This window comes from Hydra vulgaris, chromosome 13 (genome assembly GCF_038396675.1).
Source record: "Hydra vulgaris chromosome 13, alternate assembly HydraT2T_AEP".
Taxonomy (NCBI): Eukaryota; Metazoa; Cnidaria; class Hydrozoa; order Anthoathecata; family Hydridae; genus Hydra; species Hydra vulgaris.
In genome coordinates, this window is record NC_088932.1 from 6,708,433 (window position 1) to 6,717,500 (window position 9,068).

The following is a 9,068-nucleotide window of genomic DNA, read 5'->3' on the forward strand; positions in this document are numbered from 1 at the left end:
CTCTGTATCTCCTGATTATGACGCAACGCACTCACAGCTACGCTATAGTGTCAATACGTATGTGCATTTGTATAATTAATATACAAAACATTAAAAAATTGGAATTCGACAACCATCTGTATATCAGCAGAATATTAAATATCGTTTATAAAATAAAAATATAATAAAAAGCTACTAAAGCATAAAAATATATGGGTACAAGAGTTAAAATAATAGGTAAAAAAATAGGTAAAAAAATGTTAGTGCCATGGTAACCAATACATACATACATACATACATACATACATACATACATACATACATACATACATACATACATACATACATACATACATACATACATACATACATACATACATACATACATACATACATACATACATACATACATACATACATACATACATACATACATACATACATACATACATACATACATACATACATACATACATACATACATACATACATACATACATACATACATACATACATACATACACATCAACGTATATATACAAAATAGTGACTTCAAAGTGACTTATCATTTTTACGATTACGATATGCCTATCGTAATCTATGTACATATATGTATATAAAACAATCCAAGAATTCACGACTAACGATAGCAACGATATAAACTATGAAAAAATGTAGTACATGTAGTAAAGGTATACAAACGTAATGTAAAATTTAGTAACATAAATCGATAGGGTAACCTAAATCTCACCTGAGAGATGGAGATAACTTCTAACTGAAAATAGTAAGGTAATAGCAAATAAATAGATAGACAATTCAAGACAGCCCACAGTGGGCCAGGTGGTGGACAAAACCTAAAAAATTAATGTTTATTATGCTCAAAACCATATATTAAAACATATTTGTTATACTCTAATTTAAAGTTTTAAAAAATGTTTTGAGTATAATAGCATCTTTTAAAACCACAAATATCAGTTGCGGTTTCATGTGTAATGAAAAAAATTTTTTTTTTTTAAAAATCGTGAAATTTTTATTTTTTATATTTAAAATATTTAGCAGTAAAGTTTTTTGAAAAAAATATAACGTAAAGATCAGCCTTTATAATACACTTATAATCTGGCTTTAAAATAAAGTGTTAAATTTTTAACATTTAATACTTTTATTTTGTACAAAAAGTGTCACATATTTTAGGGAACCTACGAGAACCTATATTGAATGCTTGAACTTGTAAATATGTATACAACCTATTTGAACTATATACATTGCCCCTAACTTTCCCTTTTGGGTTTCTTTAACATTTTAAAAATATGACTTGTAGTTTATGATATTTGCTTGAAATCAACTTTTATTTCTCGTAAACAAAAATACATGTTATTTTGTTTGTTATTTTATTCAATACAAATTGCACTGTTAACCTAACATTTTTTTGTTTTTTTATTTAGTAATAATATAAAATTTGGTGACATTTACGGACTTATACAACAAAATAAACTAGTTTCTAATGATATACCATTCTTTTCATCAAAATTAACTGTTCTAGTTCCTGCAGATATTAAACTAGAGGATTCTGAGCGAAAACTCCATAAAATTACAATGTAAAAAGTTGATAGCTGCAAATAATGATAACACTCATTTTGAGAGAAGTAATGAAAACTGGCTAGCTCAAGATTTTCAATACACCTACAGTACATTAAATGCTACATTATCAGTTAATAAAGTTTGGAGACCATGTCGCTCTTTTGAAAAAGCTTGTAACAAAACAAAAAGAATAAGCTTAACAATGTTTTTAATATTTTATTAGCCATAAATTACTTCAAGACGCAACATGCAACAAAATTGAAACTAAGAAGTGAGTTTAAGTACAAAAATGGCACAAAAATTTCTGTTATTTAAAATAAAAACCCCATTAAACCTGCTTAGATATATACATCTGATGAAGCTTTAGCATTCATGTTTAATGGTGATATATCAAAATCAACATACCAGCTTCTAAGAAACGGTACTGAAAAAATAGCTGCCACATATATCCTTTGTATAATAGTATAGGATCTTCAAAAGCTAAATGCTATCCCAAGAACATTTATATGGATGGCTATTCAGTACAAATACCGCTGAAAGATTTTCTAAGACACACTCTTAAGAAGCTATGTGGTATACAAAACATAATGCTAAGGAATTAACTAAACTAACATTTAGATGCAAAGCTGGTTTTAATGGTGCTACAGGATGTAGTGTTTACAAACAGGTAAGTTAAAATGAAAATAGTGGCGAATGAAGTTGATTATTTGCATAGTACCTTTAGACTGTTGATTATTTGCATAGTACCTTTAGACTGATAAAAACGTTGTAATACTATTCATCCACAATGTGCGGCTAATAAGTTAAAAATAAGAAAATACATTTTTTTATACAAAGATGATAAATAATCTACAGACTTATTCAAAACGTCGTGGGCATATAATAATATCAATAATAGAGTTTTAAATCTATATATTCATTTTTATTTTCTATATATTTCTATAAATTTATCTATATGGTTCTATAAATTTATCTATATATTTCTATAAATTTATCTATATATTTCAAATCTATTATACAATATCGATAATAGAGTTTCAAATTTAGTGATAAAATTTCATTTTTTCTAACGTGCGCATTTTCATTTTTAAAGTTTGTTGCATCAATTTTTGTTTTAGTTTATTCTACGAGAAGAGTTTGTTATTCAGTTCAACGATTTTAAGAAGTTATGGGATTTGAAACTAAAAAATTGCAAATCCGCGTTTTTAAAGTTTTACAAAGTTTGTTTAATAATTTTTAGAAATTAACAACTATTTATCTAAAATTTATAATAAAAGTAAATATATCTTAATACAAAGTGATTCTTCGGACATATAAAGGGTTTTAGTAAAAAAAAAAAATGATCAAAATAATTTTGTCCACCATATGTCTAATATCCGGCCCACTGTGCAGCCAGCTAATACACGATATAATTAGTGGATACACCAGAAATGAAAAATAAATCAATACATAGAATGAATTTTAATTTTAATTAATCAGTACCTATTGGGCTGAAAAAATCGAGTTAAAAAACAAAGATTGTTTACTTAATAACCATAAGAACGCTACAGAAGACTGTATAATGCAAAACTAGAACAAACTGACTTATCGACGCCAGACGAAATTCCTTAGGATCGAAAAAATCTAACAATATGGTAGTCGAATACAAAAAGTAAGCGAAACTCATGGTGTAAGCTATAAGAGTGACTAAACGTTAATAAAAAATGAATATTAAAAAAGAAAAATAATAAAAAAGAAATTACATCAAAAGTTGGTAAATCAATTGACTAATCTACCACTTCATGGATGGTAAAAGTAATGAACAAATGGATCTGTCTTATAAAGAACGCATGCTACACGTAATCTATTATAATGTAATATATATAATGGGGTGGTATATATATGTAATATATACAATGTAATATATATAATATATATAATTGTGTATACCGTATCTAAAAAGTATATTGCATAGATTGGTCGTTGTAGTCTTTGTGTGGTTAGTATGTATTTAAATAAGAAATAGAATGCATTTATTGTGATATTTTATTTTTTTATTCAAGATAAAATATGGGTAAATCATTTTGTTTTTCCTCGAGGTTTTTACATTCTCGTGAACAAGGATCCATGTTTAAATATCTTACAGAATTGAGATAGATGTCAAAATAAAACCATCTATGTGAATGGTTCTCAATGTTTCTAGCTACCCACAGCAGTTGGTACATTCTTTTGTTATATTTTGCGCGGTTTTTGTTGTATTTTGCACGGATAGTGGACAGTTATTCATAGGGTGGAAGCATATTCCATTCATTTCTTTATAAACAAAGTATCGTTCTCTATCAAGACTCGCGTGAGATGATGCGTTCGCATCCTCCGTGGCTTGGCGAAGTAATATCTCTATAGTTTGTTATATGTTTAGTAACGATATGTTTAGTATTTTTATGTAATAATGTCTAGGCCTGCTAGTTAAAGGGTTATTTGTAAAAGCCTTCTAGTGTATTCTGATGTATCTATCCAGGTCGAACGAGTAATAATATAACAACTGGTCATTATTGAATTATCATTTAATAAAGTAAAAAACATAAACAACATAGTAATACATAGAAAATATACCATACTAATGTGTAAAATATTTAAAAATACGAAAATGTAACATGCGGGTGGGGGCTGAAGTACGTCCTACCGGCTAAATACGAACTGGAGAAAACAGTGGATGTTCAGTTTTTGTGATTGGCAGTGTATTTAGTGCGAATAAATCTCTGAGGGAAAGTGTATTAGTGTGTGTGAGGGTGGATGCTGACGGAAACAGTGTGCAGAGTTCCGGGTCATTGTGGATAGGGTGCCAGTTGTGTAATATTACATTACTGATTCGTATACCTTGTTCATTGTAAGGTGTAAGGTGTGACTACGGGGAAGATGTGGGTGTCATCGGGTTCTTTGTTTTTGTGGATAAGATTTTTTTGTGTGTGTCGTAGGGCTTTAGTAATGTATCTGTTTATGATGCCAAGATTGTACCCCTTAAGAACTAATTGGCGAGCTAATGTGCGGATTTCCTTAAGTAGGTGGTGGAAGTCAGATATAAGTCTATTGTATCTCATTGCTTGGCAGTGGATGAGACCTGATGTGATATGATGTGGGTGGTATGAACTGAAATGCAGGAGGCTCATTGTGTCGATGGGTTTACGGTAAAGTGTGCTTTGTATTTTACCTAGATGGTTTTTGTAGAGAGTTACGTTCATAAAGTCAATTGAAGTGTCTGAGTGGTTAAAAGTGAATTTAATGGTGGGGTGCAGGTAATTCATAAATGTTTCAACATGATCGAGATCTTTGGTGAAGCCTGTGAATATGAAGAAAATGTCATCGAAGAATCTCTTGCAGAAGGTGATGTTCTGTTTGAATTGTACAGTGATGGCTTCGTCTAATGTGCCCATAAATATGTTAGCGTATGGTGGTGCCATGCGTGTACGCATCTATGTCCCTATCATTTTTAAATAGTTGCAGTCGTCAAACTGGAACGTCGTGTTTGTCAGAATGGTATTAATCATAATCTGTATATATATATATATATATATATATATATATATATATATATATATATATATATATATATATATATATATATATATATATATATAAATGTGCATATATTTATATAATAATAACAATATCAATCTACAAAATATAAACTTATTTTATTACTAATCAAAAATTATAAATGTAACATTTAATATTTAAACTCAGCTCAACTCAACATCAACTAAGCAAATTAGGCAAATAAGAAAAGTCACTACCAAACTCGCTATGCTTAACCCCCCATCGACGTTATTACTGGCCCATCATCGGCCGACAAGCAAGGTTCAATCCGAGTCTTGCTCACCGTTTAAGGCATGATTCATGCATGGCAGTCGTTTTTCGAACGGCGTTTAGCCGATGCTTTGCCATTGCCTCTTTTATACTACTTTTGGTTTAGTTTGTTTGTTTTTAACCTTTATTTCAATTTTTATAAATAATCAATACTTTAACGGATGCGAGATTTTAACTTTTGGGAAACAAATGCAAGAGTTTAACTTGAAGATTTTAAAGTAAAACAATTCAAGAAGAAAATGGTGAAGCGGGGTGATGTTTGCCTACCTAAAAATGTTGCACGGATGATATAAAATGGAATGTGGGATATCTTAAACTTTATATACACAGTCATTAACGTTTTATATTACCAAATATTTTTATTTCAATAAAATTGCCTTGCAATTCAATACATTTAAAAGTTTAAGTTTAAATTTCTACCATCATTTCAATTTGATGCTTGCATGAACTAACGTTTGGTACTTTTCGATATCCATATTTGTCCGCCTGTCAAGCTAATAGATTTAAGAATTGCATGCAAGTCACCCGAAAATAGCTAAAAGTAAAGTAATTTTAAAACAAAACTATAAAAGTTTGTAATAAGGTTTAATAAGAAAGAAATATATTTATCTCTTCTACATTAATTAAGTAATACATAACTTTACATATTATAAAGGATACTTAAAAATTAATAATAATAAAGTATAAAAAGTAAAGAAAACAGCAACAAAAAACTCATCAAGTATATACATATATATTAACACTTGATGAGTTTTTTGTTGTTGTTTTATTTTATTTTATATATCAATTTCTATATCAATGAAATTTTTTGGGATGCTATATAAAACGAATATCTTACAATAATTTGTTTATCCAATAAATCACAACTCATTGACTCCATAATAACTTTAGATATTGAGTTGTTTTCGAAAAAATACTCTCAATGAAATACCTCATATAAAAACTATAAAAATTTATTAAGTTTCTTGGGCTACCATATAAAAGATAAAAGTATATCCAATATTTCACAACTCATTGACTCCATAATAATTGTGTTGTTTCAAAAATTACCATCAATGAATTCCTACATATAAAAATTATAAAAACATGTTTCAATTATCTTAAAGCTATAAACACATTGTGTTATAAACTATGAACTTAAAACAATAAACGCATTATGTTATAACTATAAACACATTGATCTACACAAATGCAATTATAAATATTCTGTATTTCAATAAAGATTTCAATACATTAAACACATTTAACTTGCAAAGGAATAAAACAAAAGCATAAAGGAAGATCATCATTACTATTTGATGTTTTCACGTGTCGATACTACTCGACCTCTGACTTTAGTGCAATCTTTTTCTCCTGACCATGCGTCAGGTGATTTAAAAGTCATTTAAACAGTATTGTACTTAATTTCTAATAATAAATAGATATTAAAGCACATAACTTACATTAAAAAGCAGAAATATATCTGTATTAGAACTTATCTATAGATTAAAAAACTAACTTATTCATGATATTGTATTATTTTCATTTGACCTTTTTACATTATTAGTTTTTTTCGTACTTGATTACATTGTTAAGCAAACATCATTATTCAATCTAATTCTAACAATTAATTCAATCACGTCGTTTTTTATGTATGTAAAATTATTTAAAAAACTGAACAAATGATATTATGATGATAAGAACCATTATGATTCTACACTTATTAGCATAAATATAGGGCAATCTTTAATCTACACATGATACAAACCCAGTCACGCAAAATGAAAGCCAAGTTAAACTCTTAAAATAAGTATAAAATTGTAGCCAAAATAAATATAAATAAGTGAAGTAAACGAAGGAATAAAAAATAAACTAAACTGTAAAAATTGGCATAAACTATAAAATCCAACTCTCTGGAATGACTAATAAAATAAAAGCATTGTAATAATAAAAACATATTTCAAGAAAAATATATAAAATTTCAAAGAAAAGTCAAGAAAACACAAAAAAGCATCAATTATTTTTAACTTACATTTTTAAGGCACGTTTTGCAAGACCACAATTTCTTTCAGGAGCTTACATTAGCCATAACTAAATGGATCTCTCAAAATATGTATTACTTGCTCCTTTTTCATGTTTTTGAACTGCAACTGTTAAATTTAAAACAAGATATTTAGATATTATCCAATTAATTACCACAAAACAATTGCCTAATAATTTAATTACTGTTGATTATGCTAGGAATTTGTTTTAACTACAAGGGAGTGCTGCTACATCGACTATCTTAAAGCCTGCTGCTACAAGGAAATGCCGCCACATCAATTAAGGGTTTGGTTGGGGCACGCAGTCTATTAAAATATATTTATATATAAAAAGTATATTAAAATATTCCTTATGTTTATATTAAAAAACTACCTCTTTAAGCACGTCTCACAACAAGCAAAAAAAGTGAAATTATTTTATGCCACTTAACTGTAGATTTATCAATTTATATAAATAAATGATACAAATATATATCTTTATATATTATATTTAAACATATATTTATAAATATATATAATAACAAAAAACATTTTAATTAGCTGTTGTTATCGACCGCCAGATGGCGTGAGCATGTTTTTACAGCAAAAAGTTATTGCGAAAGGTAACAAAGAAAAGAAAAAAAACTTCTTTAATTGGTGATTTTAATATGAATTGTTTTGACTACAATGACAATAACAAAGTTAGAAATTTTTTTGATGCAATTTTTGAATCTGGAGCAATTCCTTAAATAAATCGTCCGACTAGAGTAACAAAAAATTCAGCAACCTTGCTGGATAATATTATTTCCACAGACTTGTTCAACAGCAATATAAAATTGGGCATCTTAAAAAAAGATATTTCAGACCATTTTCCTATTTTTCTAACCATAAACACTGACTAACCACAACAAAAATTAAATAAAATTATAAAAAAACGTTTTTTTAAACCATCAAATAATGAGTCTTTTAAAAATCAGCTCTCATTATTACATTGGAAACACTTAAATTCTAATGAAAACGCAAACAACCTTTATGAAAAGTTCTTTGAAACATTCACCTCTATTTACGAATCTAATTTCCCAATTGTTACAGTTACATTAAAAACAAAACACTTTAATAATCCCTGGATGACCAAAGGATTCAAAAAATCATCGAAAACAAAACAAAAGCTATACATTAAATATCTGAAAACAAAAACACCAGCTAGTGAAAAAATTTACAAAGATTACAAAAATCTTTTCGAAAAAATTCGAAAAAATTTAAAAAAAACTTACTATTCAAAATTATTTAATAAATTAAAAAATGACTCAAAAAGCACTTGGAAAGTAATAAAAGAAATTACTGGAAAACAAAAAACGTGCTCAAGCTCTTTGCCACATATGCTGAAAGTCGATAACAATAGCTTGTATAAACCACAAATAATAGCTCAAGAATTCAATAAATATTTCACTGAAATTGGATCAACTCTGTCAAGAAAAATACCAAATACCCAAACCTCATTTTATGATTTTTTGGTACCTGTTGACAAAGATACTTGCTCTGAAGAATTATCTGCCGAACTATCATTTGATGAGTTTGAAAAAGCTTTTAAATCCTTAAAAAAAAATAAAGCACCTGGTTCAGATGAAATAAACGGGAATATTGTTATAAATTGCTACGAACAAATAA